This window comes from Protopterus annectens, chromosome 2.part0, assembly GCF_019279795.1.
Source record: "Protopterus annectens isolate FY-2018-M chromosome 2.part0, PAN1.0, whole genome shotgun sequence".
Taxonomy (NCBI): Eukaryota; Metazoa; Chordata; order Ceratodontiformes; family Protopteridae; genus Protopterus; species Protopterus annectens.
The window spans coordinates 200,338,051-200,359,100 of NC_056728.1; the positions used below are offsets into that span (position 1 = coordinate 200,338,051).

The window sequence follows — 21,050 nt, forward strand, 5'->3', positions numbered from 1 at the left end:
CTCAGGGGGCTCTGCCCTAGGTCTCTTCTCTGGGGGCTGAGAGGCCCTGTCTGGGTGAGATTGAGATCCTCTAATTAATGAAATTAAATCTTCTGCCAAAGTAAGCATTTGAGAACTAGAAGAGGGCCTGGTTGTGGGGGGTTTGACAGGCACTGTCTTAGTAGTCTTGGCTGCTTTAGCCCTGGCGAAGGCCTTAATGGACATGGCTGCTGGAGGCCTAGCAGCACCACGTGCTGGGGTAGAGACATCCAAGGGAATGGTGTCTGATAAGTCAGTGGCAACCACCGTAGTGGATAACATTTCTGAGGCCGATTCAAGAGTGGTAGCAGGGGCCTCAGTTGTAGAGATAGGTTCAGCTGTACTTTGATCAGTTTTCTCGGTTTCGGCCGAAACCGAGACACTCGCGGTTTGCTTAACCATGGTTTCGGCCGAAACCGCGGACCGCGAGTGTCGGTCTTTATCTTTGCGTTTTTTTGGCAGATTGGGTAGTCGGAGGTTCCCACGGCATAATGTACTCAAAATCAGAACCGAAAAACTGTTCTGCAAACTCCGAACGACGCCTAAGCGTTCGTCGGTTGAAAGAAGCACAGGCCGAACAGGCTGCTACGTCGTGGGCTGGGCCTAAACAAGGCAGACAATAAGAGTGGAAATCTTTATGAGGTATTTGTTTCCCACAGGTTAAACAATTAACTTTTTCTGACATCGGCTGAGGCAAGAAAGAGTCCCCAACGGGGTACTTAGCTTTAGAAGTCTTCGAAGTAGTATTCGGTAGAAGTAATCTCTGGATCCGACCGACCGGCACTTGCGAACAGCTTCTGCTTCGGGCGCCACGCGGCAAGAAAGATTGAGGAAAATGGCGTCGGCTGATGCTTTTATACCCGAAGACCAACAGAGATGACGTCGGGTGAAGTGCGACATCAGCCGAAGCCGGACCCGGACTTTGGAATCCGGCCGACTGAAGGGCTGCCTGACGACAGGACAACCCAGTTGTTATGACTGCAGATGCATCCATGAAGGACATCCACACACACACACAAACACACCGATTACACTTTTCACAAGGTTAACTAAAAAAAAGGGAGATTAGTTCTTTTTTAGATCCCTAAAAAAAAAAAACACATACACTCCACTAAGGGGATGGAAGGGCCTGAAGGCCTGAGGACTGAACTAATATGTTCTTGTGGAAAAAAGGGTGGATAAACAGGGAGGAAAGGGTCAAAATCCACTAAGTTGAGGGAAATAACTATAAAAAACTAAATTAAGGGGGTTTAAATACACTATAGATTAATCTATAATAACTGACCTGAAGCCGGTAGAAACCATACACCTCGATCGCTGTAGCGGCAAACGAGATCTGGGGTAATACCGCCTAGCATTGTGGGATACAAGGGGAGCCTCGAGCCGGTGGAACCAACTCTCGAGCTTTTAGAGTGGCCGAGTCTGAGCAGAGGTCGGCTCCGAACCCATCCAGCAAGAATGAAGGCGAGATGGACAACTTAACATCACCGCTTTAGGGAACAGTCTTCCACTCCACAAAGCAAAGTGGCTTCTCTTACTCTACTGTATGTAATTTGGATGGCTGGATTAGTAACCACAAATTGACTCCTAGTTTACCTATTCTTCATAGATACGGGAAACATGTAAATGTCCCAATATATCCTTGTTCAGTTTATCTCTGGGTTGGTTGTATGCATAATACAAGGGCTAAAAACTATTACAGGAATGTAAGGCTAAGCTTCTTAAGATTCTCACAACTCAAACTAGTAAAGTACCTCTGAACTTATGAAAAGTATGACTAAAGTATACCTGTAGTTGTGAGGAGGCTAAGAATGCAGGTGGTACCAGCCCTGATGTACAGGAGTTCAGGTTCATAAAGACAGGTTCAATATCACAATGCCATGCATGGAAGTTAATAATAGTGCTGATAAACTGGAAGTTCCAAAAATGTTATTCATCTGAGCAAAAAGTAACTAGCTGTTCAATGTATGTCATGAGTGGAAATGAAGACTTGGTATAAGTATGTTTGAAATTAGACAATGTTTGCAGCAAATGTAAGTGTCGCAATGCTTTTCCCTCATCATTCCTTGCATATATTTTAACAAAAGGCTTTGCAAACTTTTTAAGCCTCTAGACAAAATTATTGCATTAGGGATAGTGTGGGATATTTCCACAGACTTTAGTGGATGCTTCCTTCTGCACGTGCAGTTGTGCATCCATTAAAGTTTATGGACATGTACTCATGCCATCCCCATGCTGACGTCATCAAAGGCAAAGATCACCAATTACACTTACGGACATGACCGTACGTAACATACAGCTTTATAACCAAATTTAACAAAATAAATACAGAGGTTACACTTACAGACATGAGTGTATGTAGCACGCAGTTTTATAACCGATTTTAACAAAATAAATGCAGATGTTTCACTTACAGACATGACTGCAGTTAACATACAACTTTATAATGGATTTTAACAGAACAAATAAATATGGAGACAATTAATATTAACTGATAGGGTTAAAAATGTTTTGCAACAGCATTTGTACCACATGCTGTGCTGCAAAAATGGTAAGCAATAAAACATCAGAAAAAACACTTCAAACGTGGAAAGCCATGTTGTCTCAGTCTAGGACTACAGCAATACAAGTCTACAACAGTAGACCAACTGGGCCAGGTTCAAACACAGAGATCCAAATCATCTAGCACAATAGAAAAAAATCTACCTTCACCACATTGTTAGCCTACGTTGCCACTCTGACTTTTGTACAAATCCTCAGCTTACACTGAATAGTAGCCAGAGTGGGACCAGCTACTCCCTTCCCTACAGGGAGGGTAAGAGAGTCCTTGCTGTTTAATCCCACCCCCATCCAGTCACCATCTCCAATATGCAAACAAGCCACTAATCAAACTTGGGAATTTACCCTTCTATTCCAATGCAGCTGGCATATAAAAATGTGCCCTCATTTTCTTTATTTGAGCTGTTTGTTTTAAAATAACTGGGCACACTGACAAATTTACTTGACATGTAATTTGTTTCTTGCAGTTTCCAAAGTTTTAATAATAGTACTGATTATTATGTTTTTTTTATTTATTTTTTTAAATCCACCATAGCAAGACAGTAAATTAGCTTTCAGTGACTGACTTTGTTTCACATTTAAGACAGTTAATACTTTTCCACAGAAATGTCGGATTATTTGAAGTATGCAGATAAACAGCAGTATATTATTTTCTCTGAGGGCCTTAAATGTACTTTTACCGATTTTATTACTAGTCCCCAGCAGGATCACATCAGACTATGTGTGCTTCCAAGAGGCACATCACTAACCCTTTTTCAGGGAAGGGTGAGTAGGCATTGACTCATTCTTTTTTCTCTACCTTTCTTTCCAGTTCCTGCACTGTTCAGTCTGTTAAGTGAACCAATGCTAGTAGTAGCTGTGAAAATAAAACCTGCAAAGTAGAAACTCAAGGGCAAAAAAGCCTAAATTTGCACACCTTTAGTGAGCAGACTCTTTAAGGGCTCTAGTCTCCTAAAATGTACTGCAAAAAAAAAAAAAAAAAAAAAAAAACAGGGGACACCAATCCAGACCATAAAATATGTAGCAATAGGTCTTTAAATACTGGTGAGATAGTCAGAGTGATTTGTGACATTGCGGTACACAGGTGTACCACATAACTCAGCTGCACTATAAATATATATTACAAGATGACATCATTATTTTCCAAACTGTCATCACAATATAGATCTAAACAGTTTTACTTTGTGTTTAACCAGGGTGCAGCACTGTTCCAAACTGACCTTTACCAGATTCATCTTGTGAGCACTATCAGGAAAGTGAAGTCGTACATTAGTCAAATGGAGACTGATGGAATCCAGTCCTACACATCAAAAGGAGTTAACTGGCTTAACCTCAAAGACGAGTCTGAAAAGGGTCCAATGTAATCACTGCTCGAGCAAGACTGATAAATACAAAACAACTTAAGTAATAAATATACACTTTATGGAATTTGGAGTACATCTTCCGCTTTTGTGTACCATTCATTAAACTCAATATCAGCCAAAACTGAAGTCATATATTTTCTCAAGCAAAAACCTGTATCTCCTCTCAAGAAACTGTTTAAAACTACAGAAGTATATTTCAAGATGGAAATTGATGAATGTGACATGGCTACACCTTCTTGGAATGCTTATGCTTCAAGAAGCAAACTTGGCTGAAAACTGGACAGTTAGGATACAGAACTGTTATTTATTTTTCACTGCAAGCGGATTAACTGAAAATCTAAAAATCCAGTGTGCTGTATTTCTACATGCTGCTGAGGAAGAAGTCAAAATGGAAGGAACACAAACATTAGAATATGCACTAATGTACCACTGTCTTCACAGATGAATTAATACCACTCTGAACAATAAAGAAGCTAGGAGGAGAAAAGAAAAAAAAAAAAAAAAAAAAAAAAACAGTGGGCGAGGAAGTAAGGTGGGAATGAAGGCATCAAAGTTGCCAAGATGGCTATTAAAATGAGGAATTGTACTAGTGAAGAACAGCACTAGTGCAGTTTAAGTAACACATGCTGTTAGAAATGATGATTAGTGAAGAACAGCACTAGTGCAGTTTAAGTAACGCATGCTGTTAGAAATGATGATTAGTGAAGAACAGCACTAGTGTAGTTTGAGTAATGCATGCTGTTAGAAATGATGATTAGTGAAGAACAGTACTAGAGCAGTTTAAGAGACGTACAATGGAAGAAATGGTGATTAGTGAAGAACAGTGCTACTGCAGTTTAAATGAAGTATGATGTTAGAAATGGTGATCAATACAGAACAGTACTAGTGTAGTTTCATGTTTGGAGGCACAGGCATTTAGCTTCAGTAAGTATTTTTTTTTTTGAGCGGAGGTGTAAATTCTGCACAGGAAGGGAGTTTTTAGATAAACCAATAGAGAATTCCAGAGTCTGGGAGCTAGTATGAAGGCGGCATCGATTGGTATGGTGTAGTTTATATTTTGAGTCAAGTGTGAGGCTTTGTGAGCCCCGAGATGTCCTTTTTGCCCCTGTTCCTCAATCTGCATAGCCCTTGAGGACCTACATCTAATAATGTAATGGTGCTTTTTACCTCAGTAATATCTAACAGGTCATAGAAGCTTGAAGAGTCCCATACAGTTTTTAACACCTTTACTGAATTATCACTTATGACATAGACATGTTTGTGCTCAATATTTAATATTGTGGTTACACTCCTTGGTCCTAAGCATACCTGAAAATATATATGGCAAAATTTCTATAATTTTATATGAACTGATGGTGTTTAGTCAGAAAAAAAGTAGGTTACAGCATTTTAGCTCAAGGTTACTACAACCATTTCTGAATATATTAACAGGAGAGTTTTGATTATTAGCAATTTTTGAAAAGGTGTGTTTTGTTATAACTTTTAAGGAGTCTATTTTTATATTGAAATATAATACTTTAGTACCTTATGGTCTTAATTGTGAGATAAACTGTAAATATCTGATTTAATTGTTTAATTGATTAATTATACTAATAGCTGGTTTGCTTTTTATATAAGGAATATGTTTGGCTGTGTTTGTTACTTCTTGAAGGCTGTTGAGCAGAGGCACTAAAGTGAAGTGTAACTAATAAATAGTTTTGGGTCAGTAGCCGGCCTTAGGCATAGGCCAACTAGGCAGCCGCCTAGGATGCTGTTATAGCTGGGGTGTTTTTCCAGTATTTATTTGGTGTAGGTAGACCAAGATGGGGGCACCAGGTGGTGTGGTAGGGGGTGCTGTGGAGCCCTTTTGCCTAGGGCACCAGCTGACCTAAGGCCACTCCTAGTTGATTTATTTCTATATACCCAAATATAGCCAATTCTGCTCTCTTTATTGCTAGAAGGTCCCTCCATACTTTTTTTTGGCTTGACCACATTTACCTCGCCTATAACACCTGTATTACGCTTTGCATATTTCTCATCTCAATTCTTTTTAAACCTTCTTCTGAATAACTGCATATTTTTTATGGATCTATGGTTAATTGTTGAGGACAATATCCATCAAACAGCTTTTAAGCAAAGACTAAACATCGAACATGGTTTTTGTCATATAGGCTGATTGTCGTAAATCCATTCATGGAATACTCATAGTTGGTCATCTTCAGTACAGGATAGCAAAGTTGGTCATCTTCAGTACAGGATAGCAAACTTGCTCTTTCTCCACCATAGTGCAATCTCGGAGTTGGTATATATAAATTAGCGGGTGTGTCGGGGGGGCCCTGTCCAGCACATAACGAATGTCAGGTGTTAATCTTCCTGTTCTCCTACTTCTTTGTAGATGACCAACTAGGAGTATTTGATGAATGGGTTTATGATGATGAGCCTATACAACAAAATGCATGTTTGACAGTTAGTATTCGCTTAAAAGCTGTTTGATGGATATTGTCTTCAACGATTAACCATAGACCCATTTTTTGCATCTATGTTATGTTACATCACTATACAACTTAATTATACCTTCAATTTTTACCTTTCTGCTATTATGTATGTAACCCAGGCTGAGCATGCAAATGATCAGATTTGTTCAGTGCTATACCCCAGTAAACATGATTAAATAAACCATGTTAGTTTTACATATTGCACATTGAACCCACCTGAAAAACTGACTATAGGAATCTGACAGTTTAATGTCTTACAGCACTAGCATAGCTAGGGTGGGGTGAGAGGGCAGCTGTCCACTTCACAAAGTGTTATGGCGGTGTGATCCTGATCTCTCTCTCTTTAACACAGTGCCGGCTTTTAAAAGTCAGTATTGCATTTGTGATCAAACATGAGCACTGCAACACTCCATGTGTTGTCTAAACTGTCTAAAACCTGAGCTCTGTAGCACTCCTTGCAGGCATGGTAAAAAGTGTAGTGACTGTTTGCTACATTTGTAGCAAGTAGCTTGCTATAGTTTAAAAGAAGAAATGGGACCTGATTGGCTGGGACAGGAGGAAGTACATTGTGCATCAGACCACCTGGTTGTTATAACAGTAGAAGGAATGCCTGTTTTTTTTTTTTTTTTACTGGTGTTCAAATATTCTATCCCCAAGTCTACGTTCAGTCTTCCCAACATAAAATCCCAGGCACTTCTAACAAAGTGCTACATAATGATGCCCATAGTGTTAGAATTAAATTTGTTCCTTGCTTTGAGAAAAATACCACTGATGTCAAAATATTCACCAACACATATAAAACAAACAAAGGGAACAATGCCCACATTTGCCCATAATCATATGTTTGTCATCTCTATTCATCTGCTTTGAAATTAGGTCATTTCTTATATATGAAGGTTGGTTTATCCCCCAATTTATTCAAAACTAGCTGGTCATCTTTTAGTATAGCCCAGTTCTTTGTTATAATGTCCTTAACTAAGAGGCTGATGCTGTTAAAAGTAGTAATAAAGGACACAGAAGAATTTGGTGCATTATTCTGTGCCATAAAGGAAGCCTGAACTGTATGTGAAGGTATTGTACAATTGTGGTTTGTGAAAATGAGGGTAAAATAATTATTCAATCTTTTCTGGACTACTTCATTTCAGATATTCTCAATAAACTCCCTTGGGAGGCATCTCCTAATAAACACCCTACATAATAAATAACATTCCATAACAAATTCATCCAATACAGTTATCAAACGTGCTGCCCTGACTAGTTGACCTTTTACCACAGATTTTTTCTAGGGAAGTGTAAACTATTGAAATGAAGAAACATGTTCGAACATGTTGATTTATGATAAATCTTGGATATACATCTCTTGTAGGTAGGATCTTTTATAAGTAAGATATCCAAATAATGTATACTACTCTCCCCAGTTTCATAAGAGAAACTTAAAAATGGGGTAGTGTTGTTAAGGTAATCCACAAATTCCATGATACTTTCCATGTCTTTTCTCCACACGATAAAGATATCATTTAGGTACCTTGAATATAAAACACAAGCTCTAAATCATTCATTAAATAAAAACTTGTGTTCCCATTCTAACATGACAACATTGATAAACTAACCCCCACAGGGAGCCTACATGGCTACTCCTTTTTCCTGGAGATAAAATTTGTTCTTGAACAAAATAAAATAATTTTTTAGAACAACTTCCAATATCTCCTCATATAAATTAATATCATCTTGTTTCAACCCTTTCTTAAAATGAAATTCAGTAAACCACACGCTGCCAGTATCATGTGGTATCACAGAACACAAGTCTTTAACATCAATGATTAAAAAATAAAAGATTCATCAAATACTTAATTGTTACACTGTTTAAAAACATCCCAAGAATCAATACATAAATGGTGTCTATCATGTAAATTATTTTTCAGTTTAAAATCCAAAAACTTTGCAAAAGGGGCAGTAACTGAATTCCTGGCATCAACAACAAGGTGCATGGGTGGATTTTTTTATGTCCTTTTGAATTTTGGAAAGACTAAAGATAGTAGGAATGGTAGGGTTCTCTATGGTTAAAAACTTAAACTCGTCCAGGGGAAACGCACTGCTCCAAAAGCGTGTTGGTAAGTTGTAAATGTATTTTCCTATAAGCAGTGTTAAGTTCATTCCTAGGCACTTGTTGATAGGTGTCTGAAAACAAAATACAATAAGTCCGATCAATGTAGTCATTATAATCCATAGCAAACAGCTCCACCCAGCCCCCCTTATCTGGCTATATTAATCTAACATTCAATGTTCACGTAAATTGGATTCTTCCCAAGCCAAGTTATATTCAATATGAGAATGCTTGTGGCTTAAAGAGCGTATAAGGTCTAATTCACAAACCTTCTCAAAAGTCACCAGGACCAGATGTAATGGAGGGCTCCAGAAGCTATTAACAAGCAATTGATTCGGTAAATGAATTGCCTCAGAAGACCTGCTAAAATGCATGGATAGGTTAATCTTCCTGACAAACAATTCCAGGTCCATTAAGACACTCCCGATAAGAGTTTTCCTTGTCGGAACAAAAGTTAATCCTCTTATGAACAGTTCAGCAACAGCTTCAAGTGGTTGTGAACTGCAATTATAAATGGTGAAATCCACAAACGGGTTAGTAATCAAAAAGCAGGTAGGGGTTATCAGCATCCAGAATAAGCGAGGTTATCTCTGCCCCCAATTTATCTTCTGATATTGCTGTTGGTGCCAATCTAATTGACGGTATTGATGAAGACTGTGGGAATTCTGACTTCACTGGTTCTGTTGAGAGGGCAGATCCCATTCCTGATTGCCCCATTGGTTCCTTGAATTTTGGTTCTGTTGCTTTATCCTTTCTAAATCGGCAAAGCTGTGGAAAATCTGACTGTGGGAAGTGTAACCAGTATTGTTGTTGATAGGCTGGGTCAAGACAGGTTCTGGCTGGTCACTGGTTGACAGCTGAACTGGTAAATGATTGAACTTAGTGCACCATTCTTGTCAAATAAGTGGATTGGGGTAAGCAGAATTTCATGCATAATCATTAATGTCCCTCTCAAGTTTTTTTTATTTTTCTGTCCCTCATCTTACAAATGGTCTTATCAATTTTAGAAAAAAAAATATGTGAATACTCAATCTTACATTGTTTAAATAAAAGGTCTGATGTGAGGGTGTTGAGCACACAATTTCATCAGTAAGATCCTTGATCATTTTATTATTATGCCTGACAATTATGCCCATGTATTCACAACCCTGTTTTATCAAATCAGCAATTCTCTATACAGTGCTGAATTACCAGTTTGGTACTTCCACAACCTCAAACCTTTTGGGACTTTATTAGCAGAAATGCATTCAATAAGGTACACATTCTCTAACTGCACTTTACATAACTTACTTAATTTGTACTCAAAAGCTTCCAACTGTTCATTAAAGGTAGTGGTCATGACAATTGTGTTTTTAGAATTAAATTCCAATTTATGTCAGAGCCAATCATGAAGGCTAGCAATATGTTGAGTCAAATGCAAAGAAGCATGCAGCATTCCTGAAATGGTATTGTTACCATGTAGTTGTGTATTAGGTTGACAAAATGTCCGGACTGGTTTCCATTTGTCCTGGAGGAATAAAACCGACATTAAGGCTCAACGGATGTCGGATACTAGTAGAAATATCATCCAGGCATTGGGACAATTGCCGTACCAGCATCGTAAGATTGCCGACAGAAGTTGTCAGGTCGGCAAAAGTAGTATCAACAGGAAAAGTATTCGAATGGCTGCTCACTCCAGTGTCCATAAGTCCAAAAAATGAATAAACTAGTGAAAAATTAAAAATGAACTGCAATTAAAAAAATCAAAGAGCAATCACTTCAGCCATGGCAAACCATTCATTACAAGCAGGTAAAGCCAGGGTAGTTAAATAAGCACTTTTGTCTCCAAGGTAAACTACCTGAAACTTCTTCAGATCTAACCAACATAAAATCAATTCCTTAAATACAATAAGACACATGATCATTTTAATCATCAATTTATAGAGGTAAATAAATCATAATTAGTCCCTAAAGGGAACAAACCCTAAAATTTAAAACCCACCTACTACTAAAATATTGAATGCACTTCTAAAAATTTTAAGTATACACAAACAAATACAATAATAGAAAAAGATTACCTAAGTTGAGATTTTAATTTTAGAAGGCATCCCATGGAGGACACATCATTAAAGTCTGGCCAGTTGACTGCATTTAATTGCAAAATCCAAAATAATTCCCATTTCTCAATATATAGTGCCCAAAGTCCACCCCAATGTTACGTGGCCCCTTTTCAATAATAAAATGGCATTCTAGGATTACCATGCTCAATAAGAATTTGTTATATGACATAAGGACTACACGAGTTTCATGACATAGCACTCAAAAGTGTTACTCTACATTACAATGAGGAATTTGCGTTGCTGGTAACAGGGAATTCTTGCAGGTTTTTTGGGTGGATATTCATTAACAATCTCATCTTGGGTGTCAGACAAATCTACATTATACTCCTGTAGATAAATGTGTTTTACTCACTATTTCTATTACTCTTACTGCATCAAATAATGTCTGGGGATTGCACTTAACGTGCAGGCTGCATTACTGTAATCAGATTAACATTCTGCGGTGTCTTGCAGGTATTTTACTTACATATTTTTAAATATGATTTGTACTAGCTTATATGCTAATTCCACAATGAAATGATGCTTTGCTATAAATTACATAGTTGTGAAAAGTATCAGTAATAAACTACAACTAAAACATTTTTAATTTGAATACAGTGTTCTTGAGAACCTGTAAATCCCTGACTCATATGCATCTAGTATACCTTCCAGCACAAGGACATAGCCAAGCCCTTTATAGTTTGCATTCCCCTCCAGCGTAGGTTGAGATAAAAAGTCATACAAATATGAATACAATAATGACCAGATGTTTCAAACAACCCAAAGCTGTTTTCCTGTTCTCTGAATCAAAGCCATCCCACAATACTCTTCCTTGTCACCTTTGATAAGTTCAGAATAATAATTTAAAAAGATACTAGAAACGCATTAAAAATGTTATGATTTTTTAACATGCTGAGGATACCTTCATTTTATAAACAATCTAGTTTATGTCTCTTTTACACCGACACTAAATCTGTTTATGAATGATTGTGAAAATGACCTTTTCAAATATTTTGAAGGAAGAAGTACACATGGTTATTATAATCTTACGTCCACGCAAAGGACAGCCCTACATGGTCTCATGGATAGAAAAGATATTACCATTAAGATGGCGGACAAGGGGGGAGCCATCGTAGTGTTAGATACGCACTGGTATGAGAATAAACTGAAAGCAATGTTAACGTCTAATGGTGAATATGAATCTATCAATCCACTACAAATCAGAATGATTCTAGACAATGTGCATAGTCAGCTTTACCATCTGTTAGAAAGGGGCTTGATAGAACAAGAAGTCCATGAGTTCCTAAAGATAGACAAACCAGTGACGCCCATATTTAAGGCCCTGCCTAAGATACACAAGTCCCTGACAGACCCACCACTCAGACCCATTGTCTCGGGGAGAGGGTGGGTCACGGAAAATATTTCCATATGGTTGGAATTTACGTTAAAACCATACCTAGACAAGTTGGATAATATATTGAGGGACACAGGGCAATTCTTGGGGCTTTTAGCCGCAGTCACCAAACGGAATGGTAATAGGTTTCTGATGGCCACATTGGATGTCAACAGTTTGTTTACTGTTATAGAACATCAGTATGGGATTGCAGCAGTGGGAGAAGTTATTAGCAGATTGGGGGCGACTGAACACAAGCGACAAACAGTGCAGGAATTATTATCTTTGGTCTTGCACAATAATGTCTTTATAGGACCTGGTTCTATATATAGACAGGCACAGGGGGTAGCCATGGGCACCCCCTGTGCCAATACCTATGCTAATTTGGTTTTATCCAAATGGGAAACTGAGGTCATTCTCAATAATCAAGAATGGGATAAATATGTAGCCCTGTATGTCAGATTTGTGGATGATGTTTTTATTTTGTGGGATGGGGATCCATCCACTTTTGAGAGGTTCATGGCTTTTTTGCATACCACCACTACTTTTTTGACGTTTAGTTCAAAGGTTTCGTTTACCCAGATTGATTTTCTGGATGTCTGTGGCTTCATGGCTTCACCTCCAAATTACACAGAAAACAATGTTGGCGCAATACACTGTTATCTTATGACAGTATGCACCCTAGATATATCTTTCCTAATATTGTTAAGAGCCAAGTGGGTAGGATATCTAGGGTGTGTTCAGAAGATGTGTTGTGAGGGAGAACTATCCAAATTGAGTAAACATTTTACAGAAAGGGGTTATAGGAGGGATATGGTTAGTAAAGTAGTAAGTAATAATACAAGATATAGACAGACACATAATAGACCATGGATGAAGAGATCTGATAGAAGGACAGACACTGCCACTCATAGCTATAAGAATGATGAATCCACACTTCTTTTCACATATGGTAGCAATATCAAGGACATATGTAGGATAGTCCAAAATAATTGGAACATATTAACGAGTGACATTGGCCTTAAAGATGTAGTAGCTGAACGTCCCATGTTCCGTTATAGAAGGAACAACAATCTCAAGGATTTGTTATGTAAAGAGGTACATTTAGATAGGAAACATACTTCGGAGTTCAATACAGGTACACACCCCTGTGGTAACTGTAAAAGACTTGCAAGTATATCAACAGTGATACTGAATATCGACATCCTGAAATGAGACAAACATTTTCTTTTAAAGGGAGAGCAACCTGTAGAACTAAACATCTAGTGTATATGGCCAATTGTGAACAATGTGAATGTTTTTATGTGGGAATGACAAATAATATGTTGAAAGTTCGTATTTTACAGCATATCAGTAACATCAGAACAGGACAGGAGAGTAATGCCTTATATAGACATGTTAACCAGTACCCCACACACACATTTAAGTTTAGATGCATTGTAAACATTACAGTTAGTGACAGGGGGGGGGACATTCAGCATAGAACAGCATTAGCTGAATCGAAATGGATTGTGGATCTTAGAGCACACAGACCACCTGGGCTTAATGAGGTCTTACCCATTAAACCAGTGCTGCAAAAAAGGCGGGTTTTTAAGAGTAGATGATTGGATGAATCATATTTTAAAAATTGTTGTTTTAGTGATGCATGTATTATGTCTGATGAAGGATTTGTTCCGAAAGCGCTTACTTTTTATTAAAGAAGATTTTGAACAGATTCAGCGGTGACCTGCACTTTGTTTTTCTTCACTTGTTTGGACTAGTATTACAGGTCTTCAGCATAACTCATTATATTTTTGGTACTAGTTTATGTCTCTATGATAGCAAAACATGGGCCATATACCTGGATGAAACAAAGATTTGGCAATTGCTTCTTTTCAGTTTTAAAATGTTCCTGCCTCAGCTCACTTACGAGTTACTAAGGTATTGATTTTCCAGTTTAATGTACCCCAGACTAAACTGTAATCAGTAAATCTTACAAATAACATACATTAGTAATGGTCTCCAAAAGGCTTTTGTCCAGAGGGGTTCAAAGCAGTAACTGGTTGTAATCGATAAACCACCCTGGTAATCAAACGTAAAATAAAATTAAACAAATAACACTGAATATCTCTCAAGATGTGCAGCTTTTAGTGCAAACATCAATGACAGTTTTCTTCAGCGACATTCAAGGTTTCACTTGACACCATGCAACAATTTAAGTCACTTTTTTTTTTGGAGTATTAATTAAATATGGAATTATTGCTTACTTTCATGCATTCACAACAGTTTCCTCCGATTTTTGCACATGGGGTTGTCGTGTCACATCAGAAGTGGCAATCACCTGCAGGATTACTAACAAACTAGCAATATCTCCAGTACAGTGTGAAATAAATGGACATTGACACATTTTCTTCCCTCCCACCATAGTCTTCAATATCATACAGGTCTCACTGAAAATATGAACACAATATGAAAATAAGAATAATAACTTTAGAACAGTAATTCATTTCTCTACTGCAGGGTAATGTACATTAAAACTCAGTGTAATTTTGTTAACAAGTCCTTACCCTTTCTAATGTTGCCTATTATTAGCCTGTAAGGTCTAGGTGCCATAAGAAGATATGGATATGAACTGGAAGCATACAAAAAGTGCTACAGGCAGAATGAGCTAACCTGTCATGTACACTCCTAAAATCATGTTATCTACTTACTGAAGAGGCTCATTATTCATGACTTCAAAGCTTCCATAACCCAACACTTGCTCAGTTCTAGCTCCAAGTGGAATAGAAAGCATGGAATACAGGTATTGCCTCAGGAGGAAATCGTACTATTGTATTTTTAATCTGGAATGCCACTAGAAATTAATATCAGTAAATGAGGCATCATTATGTAAGCCGAGGTGGTGCAGCGGTTGCGTTGTCACCTCACAACAAGAGGTTCTCCCATTCAATTCTCGGCTGGGGCGCCTTCTGTGTGGAGTCTGCATGTCCTCCCCGTGGTAGAGTGGCGTTTGAAAGACATGTGTAAATGGGCGTGCCTTCATTGAAGGTTGGGCGTCGAGCTGGTACCTCGGCACTGTAAAAATCTAATGCCTATCATTAGCAGACTGGATTTCCGCTGTGGTGACCCCTAACTGGGAAAAGCCGAAAGAACAAAAAAGAGGCATCATTACATGTCGCACAAAGACAAATTATGACTACAGAACAAATGATCAAATAATTAAAAATTTACCCATCACATTATTAAAAATACAGAGGCAATAGTAAACACCATACCTCTCAAACTCTTAAAGCAAAAAATCTGGAGAAAGCCATATACAAAAGTGGGACAGAGACCCAAAAATAGGCACAATTTTTAAATACTACTGTTAAAAACTAAGTTGATAGAACAGGTTTTGCATTGGCATTAATTTTCTGAGGGGTAAGCTGTCTGAAGCTAAACTATCCATTATTATTTTCTAACTTTAGTCTTTAATGATTTGCCACTAATTTGCAAGAAAACCCCAATTTTATTAAAAACAGGCCAAAAATCTGGACATTCTGGGAAAATCTGTACAGTTGAGAGGTGTGGAAACATAATTTTGATCAAGTTGCTAACTGTCAGGAAAGCATACACCCTTTACATGTAGATGGGCTACTGAAGTTCTATTTACTTCAGATAGATGAATGCACCATTTTCTTTGTCACGAATTGACCCATTATTGAACACAATATACTGCATTCTGAAGCATTCAAAGAAGCCACCACAACAAAACTGAGAAAGTACTATTCCTTATTAGAAAAGTCAAAGGGATGGATAAGAGCTATTCAGACAAGTTTTCGGAAATATAATATTCTACGTCTTCTAAGTGACCCCTCCCTTTCTATAAAGGCAATGTCTGATCCAGTTATGTATATGAAAGATTGTGCATGAACACACCACTGGTGACACAACCACTGTAACAGGACACCTAGCAATAAAAATATCAGTAATGCAAAAATAAATATTTCACATAACACCTTCCAAAAAACTGGAAAAAAACTCCCCTTATCAGAACTCAGCCATCAACTTCTTTCATAAATAATGATGATACATATCTCTCACACACACACACACACACACACACACACACACACACACACACACACACACACACACACACACACACACACGGGACCAACATGGGACTATGACAATCAAGCTTTAAACTATAAACCTCAGTACTTTTATTACAGTTGATTCTGACTGCAAGCACTTTACTGAATCCTGTGCCTTATATTTCTGCACATACAGTCAGCAGAATATCCGAAATTTTTTGTTGCCTTTGACCAACTAGTCAACATGATTTTTTATTAAAATATATTCATTTTTGTACTGAAATAAAAGTATTCTAATGCCAGAAGTATAATTTTACTACAAGTATACTGGACAAAATGCATTCCTACTTACTCATTCATGTTAGGGACCTCTGTGCATTATGCATTACTAATCTCTGCCTGTTAAACACTTTCAGAATCCCCACTCTGACTAGCATACAGCTGCTAGTACTGTTTGATATACAAAACTTATTCAGAATCTGTACAATATGATTTCTTTTGATCACAACAAGCTCTTCACAATCATCATCACCCCCCCCCCCCAAAATTAGTTTTTTTCAATTTAAATAGAACTGACAACATGAAATAACTTGTACTGCTTGCATCTGTATACAGAGTCAAACCAAACCTGATCCATTGACTTTAATCCATCTCCAGAATAGAACAAACATAAGCAAGGATACCTGTATAGTTTGCAGGTAATAGTCAAGAGGTAAAAATACAGACTCAGACACATAAAAAATTCAGCTTTTGCACCCAGCTAAATATTAGAGACATGCTTCTAACAAGGTTTCCTTTTTATCTATTAGATTTCATTATGGCTAGCAACCTGAACTGCATTCATGTCATTACCTCTGTAGGTCTAGTACTAATATTGTCTAACAAATTCACTGTATTCACTGCATGCAACTTTCTAGAGCATTTGCATCTTGCTGCAGTACTTTAGCTTTCTGCAACACTGTATCACGTATTTTATACAGTGGAGTGGCCACAAATTCCAAAGTCTACACACTTAAGATTGCAAGTCATGTCACAATGCTTTCATTAACTGTGGTTTATAAATGCCAATTTTTTGCTCAGCCTGCTTGTCCAGTGGTAGCAGGTATTTTCCAATTTAATGGATTGTTAGTATTAAGATATTTAAACTTCATCCTGTTCAGTTTCTTACGGGCATCATTTTACATGCTTCTACTTCTTCAACCATATTTTTGAGTTGAATGTTCATTTGATCTGTCCACTTTTTTCATTAAAAGTCAATCACTGGTTTGATAGTGATCAGTGACAGCATTGTGTGCAGCATCACAAACTGAGTCACTTAAGTTTTCAATATCACAACTATGTGCTCAGTGTTTACAATCAAACTCATGTACTGATTCTGAGACCCCACAAAGAACAAATGCCTACTTCTGATTGTAGACAAGTTATTTTGATCCAAAAACGGAATAGTCAAGATAACATTTTGTTGGGCCAGTTGCACAGAAACAAAAATTGTAACAGAGTAATAAGAACTTTGTTTAATGACAGATAATGTCAAGATCATTTTGCTAAACCATTTTTAGGATGTTACACTATTCTGAATAAACACACATGAGATCCAGCATTCAAACTATTTCAGAGCCGAACCAAAGTTCAGCCTCTGGTATCAAACAGAGCAAAAAACAGCTTGTGACATTACACTGCAACTGTATCACAAATCATTTAGTCCAGATTTTCAAGGATAACCAAATAAAAAAAAGAGGCATTCCCAAAGAGATGTCTAAGATCACCTGAGCTTACTACAGACTGGTACTTTCACGCAATACATCTCCCATTACAATTTGGTCCTAAAAAGATACTAGCTAGTAATTTAGCTTCCCATATTCCTGTCCCTCTTCGATAAGAGGGCTCGTGTTTGTAAGCATTTCACTTGAAACTGCACCACACTGACAAAGAAACTATGTTAAACTTTAAACAAACCTTTCTTGGTATTGTAGGTATGAAATAGACTGGGGTAATTTTTTAATTTTTAACTACATTTTGTAGGGCTATGGAAAATCCCCGAGGTATTTTGGGGTGGCAGTGTGCTGTGTGTTAAGTGTTTAGCCCAGTGATTGGTACTTTCTTTGCACAGAAACTTCTTGTTCTTCTTAAATAAGAATATCCATGTTTGCGAATGTTCTGCGAGCCAAGCTGTTAATGTTGGAGTGTGGTAAATAAAGTTAACAAATAGGGTTGAGCATGGAATCACTGAATGACTATGTGCTGGAAGACCTACTAATGCAGGCATTTTTAAGGCAGTGCTCTTGTAAAACTTTTTTTTTCAGCAAAAAAGTTCCATTAGGAGTATGCCGACTCTGTAATAAAGTTAAAGGGCTGTGGTGCTTGGTAAAAGTGATTTAAAAAGCATTGATAATGTGGGAAGAAACAGTACTCAAATTATGAAAAATTTAAGAGATCTACTACATTTTAATGTAAAATGAAGGAATCTTAACTAAGATTCTAAAGAAAAGCTTGCAGTTTTTTAGATGAAAAAAAGGGAAGTCAGAAAGGTCATCTCTGCAACAAAATGGACAGGTCCTTTGGAATAGTAAAATACTTGTAATACTAGAAGCATTAAAAAGGGAAACAAGGCTGAAGTTGAATTTTGCATAAAAAATCATAAATTTCAAAATTAGAGCAATAACAGACTTTTGGGATACTGAATATCTACAGTTCCTGTTTTCACTAGGATACTTACTAGATCAAATGAAAATGGAAGAGGAGAACTATTATTAGTACATAACAGCATGGACAATACTAACGAATAAAGATCACACTGAGGAAATCAGGAGTGTGACTATAAAAAAGCTAAAGCATGAAGTGATGGCAGATTACAGCTGGCACACAAAAAAGCTAAGATGAACCATTTGTAACATGCATAATTTTTAATTGCACTAGAGATTTACATGGACGGTTTTACAAAAATTATGCTTGGCAATTCTAACTACCCAAGTATAAAATGGAAGGATCCATTACCAAGTACCAATATGGAGCTGTGTTTTCTAAATCTGATACACGAATCAAGTTTAACTCATAAGGTTAAATTACCAAAAAAGGGCAAAATATACTAGATTAGACTTTAGAGAACAGTGAAGGTCTGGTAAATAACAATGAAGTAACAGATCCATTTGAGACACTGGACCATGATGGTATATTTAACATAGTTTTGCCACTGTATGGAAAATGAAAGGAATAGGAAAGCAGGTATAACCTAAAATGTTTGAATTTAAAATGATTCCTGAATGAGTTCATAAATATTAATTGGAGTTGTATGTCTTCATGTAAGGTAGAGGAGTGTTGACAGTTCAATATTAAAAGTAACTGTGAGATGCACCATGGCAAGACGTGTACCAAATTAAAAAAGTATGAATACAGAAGGCTTTTGTGGTCTGGAAAATTATCAAAATTGCTTAAGAGGAAGAAGGGAAGGTTATATATCAAATACAGAAAACACAAATTATAATAAAAAAGTATCTAAACAGAGTTGCCAAAGAGTTAACTACTGCCATCAATAAGATACAGATCCCTTTACTTAATCATGCTACTCCTCAGCTTATCCTCTATTCTTTTTCTCCTACTGAGCCATATCTCATCCTGTCATGACCCATCTCTCCAGCTCTGTCCCAACCATCTATTCACACTTGCTACCTAAACTCTCCAAACATCACACCAAACATCTGGACTGTCCGAGATACTGGGTGAGCAGATTAGACTGACCGGGGAGATGATTTTTTTGAGTTATGCTAGAGAATCGGACTTACCTAGATATAGTAAAGCCTTGCCGAGTTTAATTATGGTGGCTGCCAAAAAAGCAATTGCTAGAAAATTGAAATCAAAGTCTAGACCAACTTTACTATTAGTAGTGAACATAGTAACAGAGATAAAACAACTGGAATTGGGATATTTAGAAAAGAGAAGGGGCAAACTACATAGAAAAAAATGGGAATTGTGGGAATAATATATGCAGAGCAGAAACAAGGTACAAGAGGAAGGATTTGAATAAGCCATACAATCCTTAGATGGATGGTTTATAAGTGATGTATAATGTTTGCAACTACAGTTGTTTCAATGGTGTCTGATGTAAACTGTTTCCAACTAAAGTGATACATTTATATAAATGAAAAACATACAAAATTATAAGATTATTAAATTTTCATATATGACAAAGGCACAGATGTTTGGAAAAAAACAAAAGTATTTAATGATGCCCCTCATCTTTACCCCAAATATAGACCGATTAACTCCAATCCAAGTCAAATCAAAATTAAGTGGAAAAATACTCTCAAAAAGGTGAACCCCCCCAAGAATCAGTAATACCCCAATATACTAAAATCTTCCTAGGAGGAGACATCTGCCATAATCCTGGTCCCACCTATCACAACAGTTCCTCCCCACACACTACTCTAACTCCAGCCCGAGCACTCTAGCTTTTGCCACCATAAATATTAGCAGCACAAGAAATAAGACTAATGAACTACAAGTCTGTATTACCCAAAACAGGCCTGATATTCTAGCTCTAACTGCAACATGGCTTAAACCCAGCATAAACAACTCTGAAATTATACTCCCTGGCTACATTTGTGATGACCATATAAAGAGGAAAGGTGGTGGAACTGCTTTAATATTCCCCCTACAACAAACCAATACAAAAAAAAATCAATTCAGCAAAGCTTATTACTTCCTGAAAAATCAACAAATACGTATTACAGTAGAGAGTCGATTATACTCCCTGGCTACATTTGTGATGACCATATAAAGAGGAAAGGTGGTGAACTGCTTTAATATTCCCCCTACAACAAACCAATACAAAAATTCGATTCAGCAAAGCTTATTACTTCCTGAAAAATCAACAAATACGTATTACAGTAGAGAGTCGATTATCTGAACTAATTGGGACCTACTGTAGTTCAGATAATCAAACTGTTCTATAATCAAATCTATGATAAAACCAGATAAAAAAATTATAAAAATCTTGTTTTTTTCTGCC

The 21,050-nt window shown here is 37.2% G+C and overlaps 1 protein-coding gene across 4 annotated transcripts in view; it reads right to left on the reverse strand.

The window, feature by feature from the left end:
* BIN1 (bridging integrator 1) overlaps positions 1-21,050 on the reverse strand; it is a 2,421,789-nt gene that overhangs the window by 2,359,995 nt on the left and 40,744 nt on the right. The window lies entirely within an intron of this gene.